We start from the raw sequence: 22,993 nt of genomic DNA, 5'->3' as shown, positions 1-22,993 counted from the left end.
TCCCCGCTATTTTTTATATCTTTCTCAGTCGCTTCACTTCTGTTACATTCCCGCTCCTCCCGATCACTCCCCGTTATGCCGCCCTTTAGCGCCGCACGCACGATTAACGTTACCTTCGGCCGCAGAGAATCACCGCCAGCAGTCCCGTCACGGTCGTGCAAGTGTTGTGGTGGTTCCGACGATTGTAGGATGGAGGGGCGGCCGAGGAGGGAAGGTGTAAGGAAGTGTGTAAGGGCATGTGTGCTTTAAAGAGAGAGAGAGAGAGAGAGAGAGAGAGAGAGAGAGAGAGAGAGAGAGAGAGAGAGAGAGAGAGAGAGAGAGAGAGAGAGTATATATTCAAAGGTCGTGGTGTGTAGTGCTTAAGTCAGGATTAGAGTCACATATTTTCCCGTCGTAAGTCGCCCGGCCATCGCTAATACCGCCCACACCCTCTCCGCAAAGGGCTTACTTATGAGGGTGGGCATGGCGAGGGAGACAGAGGAGCAGTAAGCCGCGAACCGTTCAGCAGGAGCAGTGCCAGTGTGCAGACCCAACGAATGACCTTCACCTGCAAACCGCGCAAGCCAGACAGACAATTGTCCTTTTTTTTTTTTTTTTTTTTTTTTTATTCTTTTACCTCTTAGTCTTTTTTTTTTTGCCGGTAATCATGTTTTTATTTTTTTTATTTTTTGTACTCTTACGAAGAGGGGATTTCTCGCTCGGATGAACAGGTGTGTGTGTGTTTCACTGTTTGATCTGCTGCAGTCTCTGAGGAGACAGCCAGACGTTACCCTACGGAACGAGCTCAGAGCTCATTATTTCCGATCTTCGGATGGACCAGGCACACACCACACACCGGGACAACTCCTCCTCCTCCTCCTCCTCCTCCTCCTCCTCCTCCTCCTCCTCCTCCTCCTCCTCCTCCTCCTCCTCCTCTTCTTCTTCTTCTTCTTCTTCTTCTTCTTCTTCTTCTTCTTCTTCTTCTTCTTCTTCTTCTTCTTCTTCTTCTTCTCCTCCTCCTCCTCCTCCTCCTCCTCCTCCTCCTCCTCCTTCTCATCATCATCAGTACTGCAAGACGCCATGCATTACTCATACAGAATATTAATTACTCAATCATTAAGAATATCAATGATAATGTTGCCTGCTCCACTGCTATTCTCTGAAACAACTCTGGTCGCACCTTCACTAAATCTAAAAAATCTTAGTAGAAGTATTACGAATTTAGTTTCTTTTAAGATTTCTACATAATCAACAGGAGAAACACCGTCGAGAAGCCGTCTCGTCATCTCTGTGACCTTTGAAAACAATTGTGGTGAGAGAGCAAACCGTTTCTGAATGCGGACCTATGAGAAACCATCTGCCTACTAGAACTCACCTTTACTCGCGCATTAACAACAAATGCACGAATACATAAAAGCACAGTGCTGAGTCTTGCAGTAAATTGCGGGGAAGTATCAACTATTATTGCAACATCCCCCTGAGGCTGCGAAGTGTGAATGCCAGGCAGGCAGGCAGGCAGGCAGGCAGACAGACAGACAGACATACAGACACAGACAGACGCACACTTCCTGCCATTGTGCGAGGACACTGGGCGGAGCGGGGCGGGGAGAAGAGGAGAGAGAGAGAGAGAGAGAGAGAGAGAGAGAGAGAGAGAGAGAGAGAGAGAGAGAGAGAGAGAGAGAGTGTTGAGGAGATACAAACGACAACAGGGAAACAATTACAAGTATACCGTGGTGCTGCTTGGCCTTGTGCTCCTGGCGACGAGAGAGACTTGTTGACTTGAGCTTACCTTTTCTTACTATAAATACCGGAGTGACGTGTATAGAAGACTGAAGAGGAGGAGGAGGAGGAGGAGGAGGGGGAGGGGGAGGAGGGGGAGTAGAGGATAAGGACGAGACTGACTGAACATCGGTGGTGACCTAACTCGGCTCTTGGAAACCCTAAAGTTGGGGTGACCTTGGGGTGAAGCGGAGAAGGGTGGCCTAGGACTAACGAAACGTGGATCAATAACTCGACCGTAGCAGAACTAACCTTGACGAGAGAGAGAGAGAGAGAGAGAGAGAGAGAGAGAGAGAGAGAGAGAGAGAGAGAGAGAGAGAGAGAGATGGAGGAAAGTAAAGAAAAAGAGGCGAGCGGTAGCAAGTATTGTGAAGATAACGATAGGAATGATGATGGTGATGATACGGGAAGTGTGTATTGTTATGATGGTATTAGTGGTAATGAGGGGAGCTGCTTTGAGGGGAGGAAGAGGAGAGAATAGGAGATAGAAAGCTAATGGTGAACGTGTATGGGAAGGAAGAGGGAGGGAACAGAGAGTGATAAGGGACAGTGATGACGTGAGAATGAAGATGGGGAGATGATAGTACTGTTGGGATGGACTGTGTGACGATGTCTTTGTGGTATCGTGTATAGATAAAGTGAAGAAGAGGATCAAGCGGGGTCAGGCAGTACTGGTGAGGATGTGAGAATGGTGATGGAGCAGGCTGGAGTCTCTGTGGCTGTGTTATATAGATAGACAGATACAGTTACTAACCACATAACCACTTAACACGGAAAATCTATCCCGATTTTAACGATCACACGACTATTAACCGTCCCAGGTAGTACTTTCGGAATGGCTGAAGTTAAATTAGACTAGATTAGATTACAGTGGGTCAGATCAGATCAGATAACGACCTAACCTAAACTATGCTAACCGCACCAGCCAAAAGAAAAAAAAGAAAGGCTGTATCGATCATCTTACTAAAGATATTTTTTTTTGTAACGGCTTCAGTTAGGTTAAGTTAAATCAGATCACGTTAGATAAGAACCTAACCTGACCTAGTATAAGAAATATTAAACCGTCCAAAAACAGCTGTACTGGCTGATCTTCACGTGTGATCTAATATAACAAAGGTACTTATGGCAGCAGCACAGTTTATAGAACGATATTTTGGAACACTCTTTGGCCACACCTCGACCTTTTGAAGTTGCAGTGTTTCTTTTATGGTTCCAGTGACACATTAACAAGATTCCTACATTATTAACAATACAGTCATCTCCGTGGCCATGAAATATAGCTGAGAAGAGAGAACAAAGTGTTTCAGAATAGGGGTTATGGTGGAGTCGACGGTACACAGTGATGACAGGTTTGAGGCGTAGTGCTGTCAACGGGAGTGAAGGTAGGTCATGGTACAGGGAGTAAATAGCGGTGTTGGCTAAGTGAGGCAGATAAAAAGGGAGAGAGAAAAAAACAAAAAAGCGTTAAGCTACCAAAAAAGCGTTAAGAGGTAGCTTAGAGGAGAGTTATATGGATGCAGGTGGCAGAAGTAAAGGTAGGTATGTAGTAGGATGAAGGCCGCATACTGAAAGAAATTAAGAAATTAGGAGAATGGGGCATGCTGAGAAGGGAAGGTTAAGTGTTACTACAGAGTATAATGGTAATGGAAGGAAGGAAGGAGTGATGGTCTAAATGAGGCTGAACTATCAGGAATACGGCATTGTGGCGGCTGTGGAGGAAGCCTGCATGCCGTAAGGAATTAGGGGAGGCGAGGTTAAGTGTTACTACAGGGCATAATGGTAATGGAAGGAAGGAAGAGTTACGACCTAAATAACGTGCTATCTGGAATACGGAATAATGGTGGCGGTGGTGGTAGTGGCGGCAGTAAAGTCTCCTGATGTAATGTCCAAGTGGAGGAAGGCACGGGGAAGGGAAGAGGGGGAGAAGGGGACCAGGGAAGGAGGAAGGGAGGATAATACTGCACGAGTTTGTTAGCGAGAGTGGTGGTCCCGGGAGAGGAAGGAGGCGGTGTATAGGAGGGCTGGACGGTGGAGTAATAACAACCATGACACAACCTATGATCGAGGTGGTGACGCAACTGGCCTGGGATGGGACCAGCGCGATCGATCTAACAACGCAGGCGGGCCATCCCGACGCCCGTCACGGGGTTGACTCCGCGGCCGAGGGCAAGGTGATAGCGAGGAAGGAACGGAACCCTCCAGTGTGCGCATCTTTCCGTCTACTTCCACTCAGCCTGATGCATTGACTCACAAGCAACAGACAACAGCAGCAGCGGTGGAAACAAGGAACCTGAGAGTTTATAACGATGGAAATGATGTGGGAACTATTGATGTGCGCATATTTCCGTCCAATTCCTTAATTGTTCGCTCAAAGTAACGACCAACATGGAAAATACAATGATACAGGACATTGTGAAGAGAATAACACCACGTTCGACTGCACTTAAACCGAAGTACTGACAAAGAAAAGACAATATCACTGGAAATAGTATAAATAAAACATGGAGAAAAAGCACACGTCCAATCATAACAGAGGAAATAAACTTAAAATAGTTCAAAACTATATGCTTGGCGACGCAATAGCAAGATCATAACGCGCCGGGGAAAGTCAGGAAGCAGCTTAATTTTTTAGGTGACCCGATACTCCTTTGTTGCCAGCGTCCACGTCGCTTCAAAGGGGACGCTGGACGGGGAAAAGGTGGTGTGTTGGGGTGAGTGCGTCACGGGTCTGAGGCGTGCGCGGGGATGTGGTGGACGCTCCTGGGCGTACACAAGGTGGTGTGTGTGTGTGTGTGTGTGTGTGTGTGTGTGTGTACATGGCGTGAAGGCTGGTGTGCACTATTGCGCCAAACCCCGCATTGTATCGATTAAGGTTTCGTGAGGAGCCCCGCATTTCCTGGTGACTCATCCCCATTTTGTGACGGGTGACGCACACACACACACACACACACACACACACACACACACACACACACACACACACACACGGAACTTCCAGCAGCAGCAAACACTCAAGGCGGACACACACACACACACACACACACACACACACACACACCGGAATGGTCAAAGCTCCTTGCCACGTAGTTTCACATAATTAGTAGGCAAGACAAAACAGTGCGAGACAAACACAACAACATGTGAGGTGGCGGCGGCGGCGGCGTCCTGTGGTGTGGCGACGGTCGCGTAACAGTTGCAGACAAGCTGGTGACGGCCAACCTAATTTCTCTTCTATTTTCTTTTTTGTACGATCCACAGTACGAGTTAGTCCACTGTCACGGTTCTGCCACGTAAGCGGTGTTCGTTATCCGCTGGCGTTCGCTAGCTTCCATTTCGACCGTCTTCTATTTCCTCTTCCTCCTCTTCCTCATCCTCCTCCTCTCCGTGTCCCTCTTCTCATCTCGCGTCGGAAACTTGTGTTCTTGCCAATCCACGTCAACTTCCCTTTTCCTCCTTTCTGCCTCTCTTCCTCCGTTCCTCCGTGCCTCCCTGCCAACTCTTCCTTCTCCTCTTCCTCCACCACCACCACCTGTCACACGTCTGGAGCTTCCACCACTACCACCATCGCCACCACCACCACTACTAAGACAGCCTTCCTCAAATTCCACCTCACGCTTGCAATTGGTCCCCTGAGGAGGATGTAGACTGCGCGATAAATAAAAATAGCCCCTTGTGGTGGCTCTCCCTCGTGTGGGGTGTGCAGAGCTGTGCCAGGCGGCGTGCCAGTCGCGGGAGTGTTGTTGCTGGTGGCGGCCCTTCGTGACAGGTGTGCGTGTAGGGCCAGGTGGTGATGGTGGTAGTGGTAGGGGAGATGGGAAGAGGTGGTAGTGGTGGTAGTGGTGATGATGATAGAGGAGAGGTAGCGTGATCAGAGCCATGTTGACCCAAATTTCGTCGTGTAACCCGCTTTTCTGCTGCCTTGTATCAGCGTGACGCCATAATCAAACATTGAGAACAGGAGCATCACTGGTTCCCTCTTGGTTCGTTGCTTCATTCCACCGCAGCAGTCGCCGCCACATAACCGCCACCACAACTGTTACTATTTCACGTGGCTGCTTTGCCTTTCCATGTCGTGTAGGATGGAAGCATAATGGTGATGAGTCCAGCGAGAGGTTCAACGCTGGGCAGATGATGGGAGATAAGAATTGGGGAGGAAGGGAAGGGGGGAGAGAGATGGTGCAAAGGAGGTAGAGAAGGAAAATATGTTCGCAGGTGTGCGGACGCTGCATACGTTGTGAGGATGTTAGTTGCTCCAAGGTGACACTGCAACCCACGAGCGCTATCTCTCTCTCTCTCTCTCTCTCTCTCTCTCTCTCTCTCTCTCTCTCTCTCTCTCTCGACAATACAATGCGTCCCAAGTGGCAAGAACTAAAGTGACACTCGCATCCTCATCATACATCATGAAGCACAATCTAGACACGCACAGACACACACACACACACACACACACACACACACACACACACACACACACACACACACACACACACACACATATATATATATATATATATATATATATATATATATATATATATATATATATATATATATATAATTTGTTTAGTCATTTACACGATGCCTCAGTTTACTTTTAGCATAATTGGCTCGTTTTCTGGTAGATTTGGAAGTTGTCCTCTTGAAGTTCTTGAGGCAGTCCTCGCTCTTTGTCAGCTCATCCATTCAGCAGCGAGTAAACAAGTCTGGAGGGCGTGGGTGACACAAGAAGGCTTCTAATGTTATACGGGCTCGTCGAGTGTACCTGATTCTGTCTTGAGCAGAAATCATTGCCCAACGCGGCTCTTATCTTCCACTAAGATGAGAGATGCTCCCATTGTCTGAATGAATCTATAGATAAGCAAGAGGCTGCGGCAGCGACCAAGGACAAACAAACTTGAATTTCACTTCCATCAATTTCATCACCAAATGGCACTTCCTGTTTTGAGTCAGGTGTAATGGGAATGGTGATGGGTGGCGGCGGCAGTGGTGGCGGCAGGCAGGCAGGCAGAAGTAGGGCGGCGCGAGGGCCCAGACGGTGGTGACAGACGGTGGCTGTGGCGTGGGTTAATGGTCGCTCTGTTATCCCGTTATCACGTTCCGATTAACTCCAGGCTCTCGTACCTTTGATGATCTGGACCAGACCCAGGAAGGGGTAGTCCATTTTGAGGCCCGCAAGGCTTAAGGGAATTTTATTTCTGGGGTCAGAGGATTTATTAATAATGGAAGTGACTATATTTCCTTTCCTTTCATGGAAGGTTCCTGAAGTTAGCACGTCTCGAGGTGGTCTAGTCATCACAGTGGCGCGCTGATCCACATCCCCTGTCGCCCTGCCCACGAATATTTGCCTAATCATTCACTTTTGAGCCAGCGGTGGTGGAGGCACTTGGCAAGGACCGCCGCCACCGCCTCCCTTACTCATGCCCCACTCGAGGAATTACGTAACACCTTTCCCAGGCCTCACTGCCTCGCCATGCATATCACCACCACCCACTGCCACACCCCGCCCACCTATTACACCGCTCCTCCCTTCAATCACACACAACATCACACCATGGCTAGAATTCTCCCAGTTTCAAGGCGAGTGTGAGTGTGGCGGGCGAGTGTGGCGATGCGTGTGTGGTGATTGTACAGATGATCCCGCATCACAACGGCAGCATCCTATTACAGCAGGTCCCCGTGCCGCATGCCAGAGCTCCAAAACACCGCGCATCCCATCCAATCCCCACCACACTTCAGGGAGCACCACCATCAACACACCAACACACAGTTGTAGTAGGTGTCAACACATAAACACGTGTGTACCCTCGTGTGTGTGTGAGTGTGTATGTGTGTGACTTTACGGGGGTATAATTAAGATGTTTTTCGGGGAGCAAATTGCACCGGAGCCAAGATTGTGCAGCTCTATGATTCTTAGGACAATACATAGAGGGAGGCAGGGAGTAGTGGAGGTGGGGGTGCACAAGGACAGGATAAGCCAGGACTAAAGGAAACACAGCCAAGAACTCAAGGCAAGACTATAAAGCTTTGACCTTAGGATTCTGAAGATGAAATAGAGGTTGTCTGGAAAAAAAAAAAAAAAAACGTGAAGGTTGACGGTAAATGTAGACCCGGGCAACATGAAATACGTACTTTGTTTTATTTTATTATCAACGAATGCTTAATTAATGATAAAGGAATTCTAGAGATGATAAAGAGGATGGTAAAAATGTGATTAATACTGGTGGACATAAGCAAAGGTAGATTATAAAGTGGACACGGTGTTGTGCTATAAATGTATTAATAAATATTCAATGATGAAGGGTTATAGAGGCAAAGTTACGAAGAGAAGATGATGGATGCTAGTGAACAAACAAACAAAGGTGTATTGTGAAGTGTGTATTTTATCCTCGTTCATTTATTCATCCTTTATTCAAGCATGAGCGATCAGGGAAAACTTTTATTTTGTAAGTGTGTGTGTGTGTGTGTGTGTGTGTGTGTGTGTGTGTGTGTGTGTGTGTGTGTGTGTGTGTGTGTGTGTGTGTGTGTGTGTGTGTGCAAAAAACTCCAGCTGAAGGTCACAAATGAGACTGATGTGTGTGTGTGCGTGTGTGTGCGCTAAGAAGAAATCTCAGGAACTTTGGTAAACACGTCTTGGTGTCCAAAATAAACTCGTGACTGGTCGCTCTCTTCTGGGTGATACTACCACCTCCTCCTCCTCCTCCTCCTCCTCCTCCTCCTCCTCCTCCTCCTCCTCCTCCATCAGCAGCACCTGGCCATCCACCTGACATCCATGTTTACACCTTCACACCCCGCCACCAGACACCCACATATCCAAATCCTTGATCCAGTTTAGCCTATATCCACCTTCCTGTACCTCCGTCCTTCTTCCTCTCCACCGCCACCACCACCACCACCACCACCGTCATCATCACAAACGACCTTAGCCTTTCTTCCTAACCCCTATCACCTCCACTATCAATATCACTATTATGTCATCACCACTCCTCCAATTTCTCATGCACTATCATCTCCATCACCGATCACCTGCATTACCACCTGCATCACTACACAGCATCACACTATCAACCTTGACACCATCACCACCACCACCTCTGCACTTCCAACTAAGGCTACGGCACTGGCTTCACGCTCAGTATACTATGTCTAAACCCTCCGTGCACTTCGCCAGCCGCGCCAGAATGAAAGCTTGTAACCGACTCAGTAACATTTCGCTGTCCTCCTCCTCCTCTTCCTCCTCCTCTTCCTCTTCCTTCTTCTCCTCCTGCGTTCTTCTCTGCTTCCTCTCCTCGCCGTGAACACAACTACGACGCCTCGGGGATCGTTGAACTTGACAAAAATCCTTGCCATTGAGGAGAAGCCATAAAAGGTTAGCAATATTTTCTTTATCTTTTAAACATATACTGTGCTGTGTTGTGGTGCGTTTCTATGGTTCTTCAGCTTCTCTCAGGTGGTGCTGGTGGTACAACGTAGTGAGTTTCATACCCATCGTACCACTTGGACTCTCTGTTCATTGCATCCCGTTGTTGCTTTGTGGCACGGCATACATTACGAAGGGAAACTGTCACCGGATGCAAGAATTATGGGTTTTTAAATGAGGTTGTGATTTATTTTACGACGAAAAAAATTCTTCGCTTCTCTTTGGTTGGCGACACGTGTACAGTAATATTGTGAGTACGTGAACGTGGGAAGTGTTATTTAGTGCGTGCTATAAAGGTTGTTAATAGACATTCTGTTCTGCTAAGTTACTTGTTACCTTTATTACAGTCGTGCACTCTTGACACTTCGATGGTTCTATATTGCGTTGAAGTGCTGTGGTTTATGTATGTGTGTCTGTGTGTGTGTGCGCGCGTATGTGGTGAATACAGGATGTCATAATTCGATTCATTTTTTTTCTTTTATGGGACAGAGAGAGAGAGAGAGAGAGAGAGAGAGAGAGAGAGAGAGAGAGAGTATCTACGTCTCTAAAACTTAAAACGCACTCTTGATTCCGTCCTTCATATCCATTTCGGTGGTTCGTGAGTGGGTGTGTGGATGGGTAGGTGGGTGAGAGGGTGAGAGGGCGGGCGGGCTGGCTGGCTGAGGGGTGAGTAGGTGGGTGGGGGGTAGGAAGCGAGACATTTCGTGATCGGCCTATAACTTGTGTCTATTTTGAGAATGTTGTGACCTATAAAGTGGTTGAGAGAATGACTTTTCGGGATAATAATAGAAAGGTTAGCGTGTGTATGTAGTGCCCCCCCACCCTCTCTCTCTCTCTCTCTCTCTCTCTCTCTCTCTTTGCAGTGTGGGCGTGGTCAGGTAACATCTAAACCTTTCCTTAAGAGCACCTTCACGGCTTCCAATCATCTGAGCACACGCACCAAATGTGAAATGATTGCCACCTCAGTGACTCGAAAATCTGGATCTGGAACAAGGAAGTGAAGTTTACATCCAATGTAGCAAATTGTTGATATATGGGATCTGTAAAACCCTAACACAGTCTCTCTCTCTCTCTCTCTCTCTCTCTCTCTCTCTCTCTCTCTCTCTCTCTCTTGTGAAGGTTAGGTTAAGGTAAAGGTCAATAGAGCTGCTATAATTATTTCTTCCTTTGAATTCCCTTGTGGTGCTGTTATCCTGATTCCCTTGACATTGAAGGGTGAGGATTAGGGTTAACAAATTTCCTGCAAATAATTTCTCCTTTGTGTTCCTTAGTAGTGGCTTGATTATCCTGACTCTAAACTGTACGGTTAATTAGGTTAGGTTATTATAAGGTTTGGATTAATATGATTATCCATCGCTATTAGTTCTTCCTTTGTCTTCTTTGGTGATATGTACTATTCTGAGCCTAAAGCAAGAGCTCTTAACCTGGGATTCACGACCCCCCAGGGGTTCACAAGATTTCCAGGAATACTTGAATGGCTGATCTAATACAATATCGTTTACAGTACTACTGCATATTGAGTAAGTGTCAGTCACTAAATTAGCATTCTGTCAGATTACTGGGGGTTCAGGTAGATGGTCTTATAACTCAGGGGTTCTAACGCGAAAAAGGATGAGAACCCCTGCCTTAAAGTGTCTCAGAGGTTGAACAATGGAAGCGAGTTAGATCAAATTAGGTTAGGTTTAGTTACGTCACAATGGTTACATTATATTACGACAGGTGTAAGCCAACTAACACCCGCTGAAGGAATTCATGTGGCCCGCCAAATTTGAAAGAGAAGGTTACCAAGAAATGCCAAATACTATTGTGAGCATTTTGTTTTCTTCCGCAGCTGTGTAAAGTTCTTTTTTCTTAAAACAAGGCTATTTTGTTTTTCATATGTGTTTCATGTAAAACTCCAACTTTGAAATACTTTTTAAAAGTTTGTTTTCCCTGTAATGCTTAAACTTTAAGCTGAGCCACTGTTTTTCGAAAAAGAAAATGCATTTCCTGTGAATCTTCTACATCACATTATAATATTAATTGATGAAAGTTAATTTCACATTTCTTTAAAAGCATTTTATTTTGTCTGTTTTGATTATTTTGGCTCATTATAATTCCAAAATTTTTATTGTGGTCCTTACAGTGAAAAGTGTGTCCACCACTTGGTTACGGTTAACAGATCCATTGCTATGAGTCCCTCCTTTGTATCGTTACCTAAACCTAAACTGTCCCTGAGGTTGAAGAGTAGGGTTAGGGCGACATTTACAGACGTCACCACCCAAATATCAACCAGTGTGGGGAAGAAACCCGGCCCTTTATACCTAAGCCAGCAGCAGGTGTCCCAGGGAGGTAAATACCCGCTGTGTCCGCCACTAAAAGAAGTTACGGTGATGACGTCTCCGTGTAGAAAAAAAAAGAATAGTTACGGTGCTGATTTCATTTTCAGGGAGAATTGTTTTGGTTGCTTTGTTTACTTGTTTGCTGGTGTGAGAGGACTGCGTGTTTGATTGCTGCTACTATACTATTACCACCACCACCACCACCACCACTACTGCTACTACTACTACTACTACTACTACTACTACTACTACTACTACTACTACTACCAATGTTGTTCATGTGTGTGTGCGCTCAGGTAGGAAAAGAAACCCAGCCGGGGCTTGGTGATACCCTCGGGGGATGGCAAGGGTGGAGGTGCCACAGGGACGGGCGTGGCGTGGCTGCTGGGAGGTTATCAGGTGAAAGTGCTGTGTGTGTGTGTGTGTGTGTGTGTGTGTGTTTACCTGTGTTGTTAACCTTCCTTCTTCCTCACTATTACCTAAAAGTCCACATCCACGCCCACACACACACACACACACACACACACACACACACACACACACACACACACACACACACACACACACACACACACACACACACACTATTAGACCCTCGGGAATGTTCGGCTTTCTAGCGTATTTCCGAGAACGAGGAGATTAGGGACGATTGGATGTGATAAAGTGGATAAAAAGAGAGAAAGAAAAAAAGAAAAGGCAAGGAAAAAAAATCACTGAATATGTGGTGACGTAATGCAGGAAGAGAGAGAGAGAGAGAGAGAGAGAGAGAGAGAGAGAGAGAGAGAGAGAGAGAGAGAGAGAGAGAGAGAGAGAGAGAGAGAGAGAGAGAGAGAGAGAGAGAGAGAGAGAGAGAGAGAGAGAGAGAGAGAGAGAGAGAGAGATAAAGCCTTAATCTCCACTGTATACATTCACCAGTTCATTTACTGCCTACAATTAGAGAATCACTGCGCTCATTTTACATTTATGTGTCATCAGATGGCTTCACAGAGTGCCACTCCCTTCCACTACACATGGCACTACACCGCCGCTGCCTGTACAGAGTGGCCGGGCGTCGCGTGTAATCTGCTGTACTTACTTCCACTGTATTTTGTGGTTTTCTCTCAATCTTACGGTATCTGATCTGGTGATAAACTTAGAAAACCTGGTAACTATTAGGAGTTTATCATTATGTCTATCTATTTTTCGCCTCAGGGTTTCTCTTGCCATTGTTCTGAGCCTACACATTAAAAAAGATAACTGGATGAATAGTTAAATTGAATAGATGTTTTATCATTTCTATTTATGTTTTCATCATGTCAAATGTAGACTAAAGGAAAACTCTTAACACAGATATGGAAAACAGGACTGATGACTCTGACCGTACAGTAAGTGAGCTTGTTGCCTTTTTACAGTGGTTCCCAAAGTGGGGGTAAATTACCCCCCTCGGGGTAATTTCATCCCCTCGGGGTAATTTTTCGGGGGTAATGGAGAGGTGACTGAGGAAAGTAAAGAATTCTGAAAATCAAGAAATCATTGCAGTACCTGACATTAGTATTAATGTTAACTTAGTCTTAGTATGCAAAATTGTAAAGTAAACCTATTATAAATAATTAATTACTATAAATGATTATTATTTATTATAAATAACTATTACAAATGATTATTAATTATGATTAATAAAGTAAACCTGAATAACAATAAACTAATATACAGGTTTAGAAAAGAAGAAATATGTATCTAAGTGTGTGGTGTGTCTTTAACGCGTCAGTCGTCAGTCGTCACTCACTGCCTGAGACTGTTTCTATTTAGCTTTGCCAGACGTGCGATGATTATCACAATATACAATAATTTGGCCTTCCGTGCGACAGACTATAGCATGCATGCGATAAAATAATGCAATAAACTTCGTAAAACATGTGATATGTTGGTTGTTGTTGTAGTATTTTAATTTAGCCATATGTATCAATGTTGACATTTTGTGAAAGGGGTAAAATGCTTAGTGTGGCATCTTGAATTGGGTAACAAGCTGAAAAAGAATTGAAACCACTGCCTTATTAGGTTGTACAGTTGCCGTTGTATATGGCAGTAATTGGGGAATTTTTCTGAAGGAATTTAGTGCTGACTGTTTTATACTAACGTGGTGATAGTCTGCTGTGCTTCGTTGTTTGGTGAAGGGACAAAATGTGTGTGTGTGTGTGTGTGTGTGTGTGTGTGTGTGTGTGTGTGTGTGTGTGTGTGTGTGTGTGTGTGTGTGTGTGTGTGTGTGTGTGTGTGTGTGTGTGTGTGTGTGTGTGTGCGTTTTATCTGCTTCGTTTTTCTCAGGAAGAGTCGAGGTTATAACAGTGTGCTTTAATATAAAAATAATCTTTTTTCTTTTTTCTTATTTCTTTCTCTCTGTATAACGTTTGTGAACATATGTTCCTGTATTAATGCATTCCAATGTTGCTCTATTTTGGAAAACATTTTCTTCACCACATCCTTATCTCTTTCCTGTTGACATTCCTGTAGTGTTCGAGCGGGCGATCGTTTGGGATAAAGTACCGAAGCATGCATTGATTTTGTAATTATGGTAATGAGGTTTTATGGATCGAACGTAAAATCTAAATATAAATATAGTTCGGCATGTGATTCCAAGTAAAGTTCCACCTCAGTGCATTATCATGATAAGTCTAAATGGCGTTATCACTCAAGAATGACAGCGGAAATAAATGAAGTCAATTTATACAAGAAAAGAAAACATAAGATTATTTTAGTGTACGATCTAATTTATTTTCTTATTATATTCTAAAGTATGTATTTCTTTCCATGTTTTCCTGCAGCTTTAAAATCTTAGTGTGAACGAAGTATTTATTCCCATGGTGTGCTCAATCTTTCCTTCAATAATCACTTTCCGATACCTGGGGGACATTACGTTCTCGGGATCTTCGTATCTTTCCCTCAACAACCCTTCCTCGGTCTGACCTTTAAGCCGCCTCTCCCCGTCCCGTCCACTGCGACCCTACAGCATTCCTTGAAAAAAAGAGTACCTCCCCTTGTCCTTCACCACCGCACACCGCTTTCCACCTTGCCATTTAAAACTGCATTCCACGTGCCACTCAAAAAAGAAAGAAAAGAAAGAAAATTGTACTTTTCCTAATATTCACTATTGTGTACCGTATATAACTTTTGAAACTGCAGACCATGAGCCTCTCTCACAAAATCCCTTTAACAATATCCTACACCTTTCCTAATGACAAATGATAAAAGAAAAAGAAAATATAGCCCAATCTATTTTTTTTTACCATCAGCACCGTTCTTCACATTACCTTTTAAAAACTACATTCCACGAGACCCTCACAAAATTCCTTTAACAATGACCTCTCTCTCTCTCTCTCTCTCTCTCTCTCTCTATGAAAAAAAAAGTACCACACACTTGTTTTTTTTCAGTTTTTCACCTTGTCTTTTAGAACTACATACCACACGGCCCTCACAAAATTCCCTTTACCTTTACTCTATCTCGTTTTCTTATGAGAGAACTTGAAAATAGAGAGAGAGAGAGAGAGAGAGAGAGAGAGAGAGAGAGAGAGAGAGAGAGAGAGAGAGAGTGTGTGTGTGTGTGTGTGTGTGTGTGTGTGTGTGTGTGTGTGTGTGTGTGTGTGTGTGTGTGTGTGTGTGTGTGTGTGTGTGTGTGTGTACCGTCCTAACTTGTTTTTCACCATACCTTCACCGTTTTTCATTCATCCTTTTTCATCTTTTTCATTTAATTTTGCATATCACTCGCCCCTCACGAAATCTCTATTAACAATACTTCACATCTTCTATTCTCTCTCTTATTACACACACCTCAGTTAAGTGGTTCTTATGTCCTGGTACTAAAGATAATAAGAGAAGATTAGCTAGATGGGTGGATGGGGATTGATTAGTGGGGAATAGGTAGGTATACTTTCTCTGCACAGGAACTGCCACATGTAAAAGAGAACCCAGCACATCTCACTCTCATCGCCGCGCACCTCTGCTTCCTTCATCCTGCCTTTAGTACTACTACATTCCAAGCGCTACTCTCAGGATTCTTTTTAAAGCGAGTTTCACACCATTCCCTAACAAAATTCCTTGGGAGAGCGAAAAAGCGAGAGAAAAAAATCCCTCTTTGTCCTCCAGCGCTTCCAATCTTGCCCTTTTATCCCTCCAGTACCGCGGTGCCACTTTAGATTAAACCCTTCAGTAACATGACGTGTTTTCATATTTATTTTGTTTACTATTTAGCGATTTTATACAGCTTCAGATACTTACATTGGAATTAAAATAGTGAAGACTCTGGCCATTAATCCTGTAACCTCCATAGGCCAACCCTAATCTAAATAAAATTGTTTAATCATACCCAAAACTCATGGTAAAAAATGCGTTCTAGTACTGAAGGGGTTAATTTTGAATATCGCAAGAGGATTATTTGAAGTTCATAATGATATTTTCTTGTGTGTGTGTGTGTGTGTGTGTGTGTGTGTGTGTGTGTGTGTGTGTGTGTGTGTGTGTGTGTGTGTGTGTGTGTGTGTGTGTGTGAAAGGTTAAAAGTCATCCGTAGTGACTTGTCCACTTTGATTATATCTTCAGTATATGTCAGGATTCTACTTATTCATTTAGTTATTTATTTACATATTCATTTATTTATTTTAATTCGGTCATCTTGGAAAATTGGTTACAGTAATAAAAGTAAAGATCTCCTTCATGTCTCTTTCTTTGCTTATAAAAACTGCATTCATTCCGACACGTACGTACCTCACCTTCCCTTACTACTCGATTGGAATCTCTTACTACCCTATTAAAATTGCCTTCCAACATTTCTTACAGTAAAGAAAAGGAAAGACGTCCTCATGTTCCTCGCCATATCTGTAAAAACTGCATTCTACGTTTCCTTATCCCATATTAAGCTCCCTTCTGAAATTACGTGTACGCGCGCACACACACACACACACACACACACACACACACACACACACACACACACACACACAGAGAGAGAGAGAGAGAGAGAGAGAGAGAGAGAGAGAGAGAGAGAGAGAGAGAGAGAGAGAGAGAGAGAGAGAGAGAGAGAGAGAGAGAGAGAGAGAGAGAGAGAGAGAAAACTTCGTTCATGTTCTTATTCCTTCCTTCTAAAACTGCATTCCTTACGTCTTACACAATTTCCTTACTTCCTTATCCAGTTCCCTTATAACATTCATTGGAGAGAGAGAGAGAGAGAGAGAGAGAGAGAGAGAGAGAGAGAGAGAGAGAGAGAGAGAGAGAGAGAGAGAGAGAGAGAGAGAGAGAGAGAAATCCATGTCGTCGTTCTTTACTTATAAAAAAACTGTACTCCAAGTCAAATCAAACAAAACACCCACCACCTTTCCTCTCCTTCACCACTCCTTACAACATTCCTTAACGAAAAATGCCTCTGCCCTTCACATCTTACTCCCTGCCTTTTAAAACTGCATTCCACATGTTGGTCTCCCTCCTCCCTCAGCAAAGCCCTTCTTAGTCTCAACTTACGCCGTCTCATCACCACGCACGCCTCTCAGTTCCCACACCAGGCTCCTAAAAAAATAATGATAAATAAATGAAAAAAAAAAAAAACTTGTCACCGGTTTTCCTTCCCTTACTGTCCGTCCATCTGTTTCCCTCATCGTGTTTGAAATAAAGAGGGTGAGACCGTGGCAAGGGGGAAGGAGACCGAGAGAAGAGACTGGGGGAGGAAGGAGTAAAAGAAAAGTGACAAAAAACCAGAAAATTGAAAGGGGAGGAAAGACAAAAACAGTCAACGAGGATGGGTAGCAAACCAAGCAAAGAGAATTCTGTGTCAAGGTCAGTTGGGTAAAAAGAAAAATAAAGAATGAAAGAGGAAAAATAAAAAGTTGAAGGTTGCCCGCCATGCTGATTTACAGAGCTAGGGTTGAAGACAAGTAACAAGAGGTCAAGATAGGTCAGATTGAGTCACGGTTGGGGGGTCAAGGATGGGTCATGGGTGGTTAAAGATTAATTTTGAAAGGGTGAAGAGTGTATTACCAGAAATCAAAGGTCAAGAGGTTAGACAAGCGATGAAGGACGAGTCATAATAGGTCAAGGATGAGTCATACGAGATCAAGGTTGAGTCAAGACTAGAAATAAATCATAAGGTCAAGAATAAGTCACTTTCGAGGGTGAGTCAGGATCAAGGATGAGTCATGAGAGGTCACAGATGAGTCAAACGAGGTCAAGGATGAATCATAGAAGGTTCACGGTGAGTCATGGAAGGGTCAAGGTCAAAAATGAGACTCAGGGCCCAGTGTCACGCGCGTGGTATTGATTGGGGTCTTTGCGTCTTGAATCTTTCCTCCTCCTCCTCCTCCTCCTCCTCCTCCTTCTTTTCTTTCTTATCCTTATGTTCTGACTCATCTTTCCCTGTCTTACTTCTTCCTTCTTCCCGCGTCATGATCACCAACGTCATCACCATTCTTGTATTGTGTGCTTGTATGCATTGTCTTCTACCGGGTGTTGTTGTTGTTGTTGTTGTTGTTGTTGTTGTTGTTGTTGTTGTTGTTGATGTTGTTGTTACTTGTTATTAATTGTCTTCTTTCTTTTTTGTTTTCCTTCATTCTTATCTTCGCTTATTAAAGTGTCTCGATTTAATTTCTCTCTCTCTCTCTCTCTCTCTCTCTCTCTCTCTCTCTCTCTCTCTGTGTGTGTGTGTGTGTGTGTGTGTGTGTGTGTGTGTGTGTGTGTGTGTGTGTGTGTGTGTGTGTCTGTAAAAAAATATGTTCTTTTAAATTGTGTTGCATTATGTATATATGCCTGTAACAGTCGTGTCCGCTTTCACACACACACACACACACACACACACACACACACACACACACACACACACACACACACATACACACGATGGGGAGACCTACTTCTGTTGTATCTGTCTGTCTGTCTGCGGTGACGTTTAGCTCATCGTTCAGTGACGGATTGACTGCTGGTGAGATGTGTTAAGGTTAGTGACACCAATGAGTTTGTCTTATGGTGACTGACTGGCTTACTGACTGACTGACTGACTGACTGACTGACTGACTGACTGACTGACGAATTGACTGACTGACTCTTCGCAAAATGTCAGTGAGTGTTTGTCTTCTGATAACTGCATGGCTGACTGATATACTTGATTAACTGGTTGGGTGACTGACTGACTGAGTATTTGACTGACTGACTGGCTGACCCATAGCGAGACGATGTCAATGTATTTTTTTTCCCTGACTGATTCCATTAACTGACTTTGGGAAATTTTCAACTCTTGTTTTACACGTAGCTATATGGGGACTCTATTTCACCAAACTTTTTGTTACTCTGCTGATAACTTCTTAATGCACAATCCTTTGTTCTTTTCTTTATTTCCATTCAAAAGTTTGGGGTTCGCTGAAGATTCGTGGTGTAATTGAATATGATTTTTTTTGTTAATTGTACTTCATATGTGTGTGTGTGTGTGTGTGTGTGTGTGTGTGTGTGTGTGTGTGTGTGTGTGTGTGTGTGTGTGTGTGTGTGTGTGTGTGTGTGTCAGGAAGCTGCCCAAAGACGAGAGAGAGAGAGAGAGAGAGAGAGAGAGAGAGAGAGAGAGAGAGAGAGAGAGAGAGAACGCTCAACTTCCTGCTCCCAAAACATTACAGAAAGAAAGAAAAGAAAAAGTTGGCCGATTCATGTCTGGATTTAGAGTTTCTAGTGTGTACGTGGAAACATCCGAACTGTTTGTCATGTGGTTGTTTATGTACTTATGTACGTATAACATTTTCTACTCTATCATATAACACATTTTCTCTTATCATAAACTAACCACTAAAAGCTGTGAAGTTTTCGGAAAGTTTATGGAGTTCAAGAGAATAAAAATAAGATTACGAAGTTGAGTCAAGTTTTTCCTTCCCTTTCTTTCCATTTTTGACACCAAGAAAGGATACGTAAGGAAAAAAAATAGGAGGGAAACTTGAATTACTTCGGCCGTCGGGGCTAAGAGGAAGTTAAGTATAGGTGAGAGTGGAAGAGAATACGAAGTAGGGAAACGGGAGAGTATACAGGAAGAGCGGTGTTGAGTGGAAGAGGGAATGTGTAAGTATGAGGGAGTACTGTGTATGAGTGAGTGAGGTAATTCTTGTTAACTCGAGTGTTTCATCATCTCCCCTTTTTCTTTGCTATGGTTTCCTGGTATGACAGCTTAGAAGGACGTGCTTGTGTGGGGAGGGCAAGAGAGAGAGAGAGAGAGAGAGAGAGAGAGAGAGAGAGAGAGAGAGAGAGAGAGAGAGAGAGAGAGAGAGAGAAGGTTAATAGAAGAAAGGAGAGGAAAGAAAATGATTGTAAAGAAGGAAAGAGTGAAAATAAGAAAATTAAGGAAGGGAGACGAGAAAACAAGAATGCAAGGAGAAAAATAGTGAAGGCAGTTAGGAAGGAGGAGGGAAAAGAATGGTTATGAAGGATAGAGTGAGGGTGAAGAGAAAATAGGAAAAAAAAAAAATAAAGGACGATTGTTTGTGGGAAGAGGAAAACATTGTGGGGAAGAAGTGTTTATGAGAAAGAAAATTGTGAGGAAGAGAAAGCTAAGAACAGGGGAAAGAAGGAACGTTTATGAGGGAAAGTAAGGGAGAAACAGGGAAAGAAAATAAATAAGGGAAAAGCAGCATTTGTGAAGAGGAAACTAGAGAGAGAGAGAGAGAGAGAGAGAGAGAGAGAGAGAGAGAGAGAGAGAGAGAGAGAGAGGGAAAGAAAACTGAATTAATTTATGATAAAAGAAAAGAATAAAGACGATGAGGAAGCAAATTAAAAGAAGAATACAAGGTTGAAAATCGAAGGACATCATAACAACGTATCGGAAAGGGAATAATGAAGATGATGTTGATGATAATAATGATAAGAAGGAGGAGGAGGAGAAGGAAAGGAGGAAGAGGAAGAGGAAGAACACACATAGAAGATACAATAAATGAAGTAAAGAGTGATGTAATTAATATTCACCGACACACGCTCTTCAGACATGCAGTTGGGGAAGGTTTATAGGTGTGTAAAGAGCGGGAAAGAAAAGGGCTGCGGTAATGGAGGGGGAGACTTAGCGAGATTGACTTAGAGAGAATAGCGGCGCAGTTTTTCCTCGTTCAAGAGCTTAGTCGCATTTCCGGCAGCTGTCATGACGCATTCAGAACTCTCTGTCGTCTTTCACGGTATTCTTAGACTGACACAAAGGGTAGTTAAACGAGGAAAAGAGAGAGAGAGAGAGAGAGAGAGAGAGAGAGAGAGAGAGAGAGAGAGAGAGAGAGAGAGAGAGAGAGAGAGAGATGCCATAACGTTTCGTGATAAAAAAAAAATAAAGTAGTCATTATGATATACTAGGAAGAAGGAGAGAGAGAGAGAGAGAGAGAGAGAGAGAGAGAGAGAGAGAGAGAGAGAGAGAGAGAGAGAGAGAGAGAGAGAGAGAGAGAGAGAGAATGTCATAACGTTTCGTGAACAAAAAAATAATAAAGTAGTCATTATGATATACTAGGAAGAAGAGAGAGAGAGAGAGAGAGAGAGAGAGAGAGAGAGAGAGAGAGAGAGAGAGTAAAGCATTATATCAGTATACCGGCGCCGCTCAGTGATGTGTGAGATAGAGATACTTCTGAACGACAAATTGAGGCCAATAATCTGCACGTCTTGGCTTCACGTTACTTGTTAGTAGAGTTACTGGCCGTGGCACGACAATACTGATTTGATGGACCGGTCTGTGGCGGATGCGCATTTAGGTCACACGGTGCTGCAGACACAACGTTTACTTCGGCTGAACCTCTGGCGTCAATACTTTGGCACTTGGGCCTTCATTGGAATGACCTTAAGAGTTATTTCGGTGAGTTAAAATATGTCTTACTCCTTCAGCTATTTGTGGTCTTTCAAGATTTTACGGTGAACTTGCACTCAGATATTTCGTAAACGATAAGAGATAGTTACAGTAATGGCGTAAATTAAATCATAGGAAAAGACACACACACACACAAAAAAAAAAAAAAAAAAAATCAGTGTGTTTGCGTAACTATCGTATTTCCACCTATCACCCATCCAGTCCATATATTAATTCTGTCTTCTTACAAAATTTCCTCTCGACTCGACGCTACAAATCTGATTACTGAGTTAATTCCATTTTCTTATAACTCTTTGGCAATGGCTAAGCTAAAACACAACAGGAGGAAGATGTAAACTTTTTTTTCCCCCCATTATTGGAAGTTGTCTTTTAAATCTTAATGTACCAAACACCAGACCATTTAACTAAAATTCAGGATAAATCTCAGCACCACAGCAGTTGGAAGAGCTAAAAATACAGCGAGAGATTGATAAGCCCCAACCGCAAGCTACATTTTTTTAAACGGTGCCGTATAATTTCTCCCTCCACCGCTCATACGAATAATAAAAAGAGACTGAAAACCGTTCTGCTGGTCCGTGACTCCGGCTGATTGGTTGGTCCCTTCCTGCAGGTGCTTGTCACTGTGTCGATCATCTTTTTCTGCCCGCCCCGCACTGCTTGAAAGCCGTGCGAGAAAGCGTTCGAGTTCAAGGCCCTTTTAATTTCGCGTGGAGCTCTTTAAAGGTGGTGGCGGTGGCGGTGGTGGGAAGAGAGAGTTAAGGGGGCGGCAGAATGCAGAAGGGAGAGTGGCGGTGGTAAGTAAAAAAAAAGTGCAGTGAAGATTTAGAGTTACACCACCTGCCTATAACGAGCTTGTGTGATGATCTTTTTCTCGCTGACACTGCATTACCACGCCTCGGGGAATTGTGTGTGTGTGTGTGTGTGTGTGTGTGTGTGTGTGTGTGTGTGTGTGTGTGTGTGTAGAGAGAGTGAGAGAGAGAGAGAGAGAGAGAGAGAGAGAGAGAGAGAGAGAGAGAGAGAGAGAGAGAGAGAGAGAGAGAGAGAGAGAGAGAGAGAGAGAGAAAGCACATTTTTAATTACATATAGAGCAATTTAACATCACGTGTGGGAGAAGAAAAAGCGAAGCGAAGATTGAAATGTAATGACTGACATGTAGCTGATCATGAGAAATAGGGAAGGATGGAGGCAGAAGGGAGGGAAGGAGAGAAAGAGGGAAGGGAAGGAAGGACGGAAGGGAAAAGGCGGCCATCAGGCTATCAGGACGACGACCCGCACCCTGGCCACGAAGACACAAAGACCAAAGGGGAAACAGGTCTCTGAAGCATGAGTTTATAATGATGGTGCGAGAAAATCAGTAGTTCTTCAGTTACAAAGCGCATGTTTTCCTCTGAATCGCTATAGTACCATCGCCTCTTCCGTGTTGCAGTTTATTTATAGCATACAAACTCTCCTGTTCCCACTTGTCTTTTATTTATTAAATTTACTGGTTCACGCCGCAAGAATAGACTTTTTTTTCTTCTTCTCTATTAGCATCTGCTGGTCCCTCTGGCAGTCTTTGCTTTCGTTGTTAAAAGTAACTTAAAATATCTTCTGATGTATCGTGGTATAAATTTTCAGGCTGGGAAATTATGTTGTCATTGTACACGGTCTTATTGAAAATTTCTGGCCTGCTTTAAAGAC

The 22,993-nt window shown here is 43.8% G+C and overlaps 2 protein-coding genes across 6 annotated transcripts in view; one reads left to right on the top strand and one right to left on the bottom strand.

Moving 5' to 3' along the window:
• Nucleotides 1-22,993, top strand: part of LOC123505232 (ubiquitin carboxyl-terminal hydrolase 2-like) — a 72,371-nt gene that overhangs the window by 6,070 nt on the left and 43,308 nt on the right. Inside the window, exon 2 of one of the 5 annotated variants that reach the window (XM_045256415.1) lies at nt 12,826-12,860. The exons of 2 other annotated variants lie outside the window; for them this stretch is intronic. The gene's annotated coding sequence lies outside the window, so the exon portion shown is untranslated. Of the gene's footprint in view, nt 1-6,538; nt 7,531-8,988; nt 9,125-12,825; nt 12,861-22,993 lie in introns of those variants that run through there. 2 more of the 5 variants (XM_045256418.1, XM_045256417.1) reach the window with 2 other exon arrangements.
• The window catches only part of LOC123505233 (protein fem-1 homolog B-like), a 70,064-nt gene that overhangs the window by 30,258 nt on the left and 16,813 nt on the right, over nt 1-22,993 (bottom strand). The window lies entirely within an intron of this gene.

This window comes from Portunus trituberculatus, chromosome 17 (genome assembly GCF_017591435.1).
Source record: "Portunus trituberculatus isolate SZX2019 chromosome 17, ASM1759143v1, whole genome shotgun sequence".
Classification (NCBI taxonomy): Eukaryota; Metazoa; Arthropoda; class Malacostraca; order Decapoda; family Portunidae; genus Portunus; species Portunus trituberculatus.
This window is presented reverse-complemented; position numbering and strand designations above follow the sequence as displayed.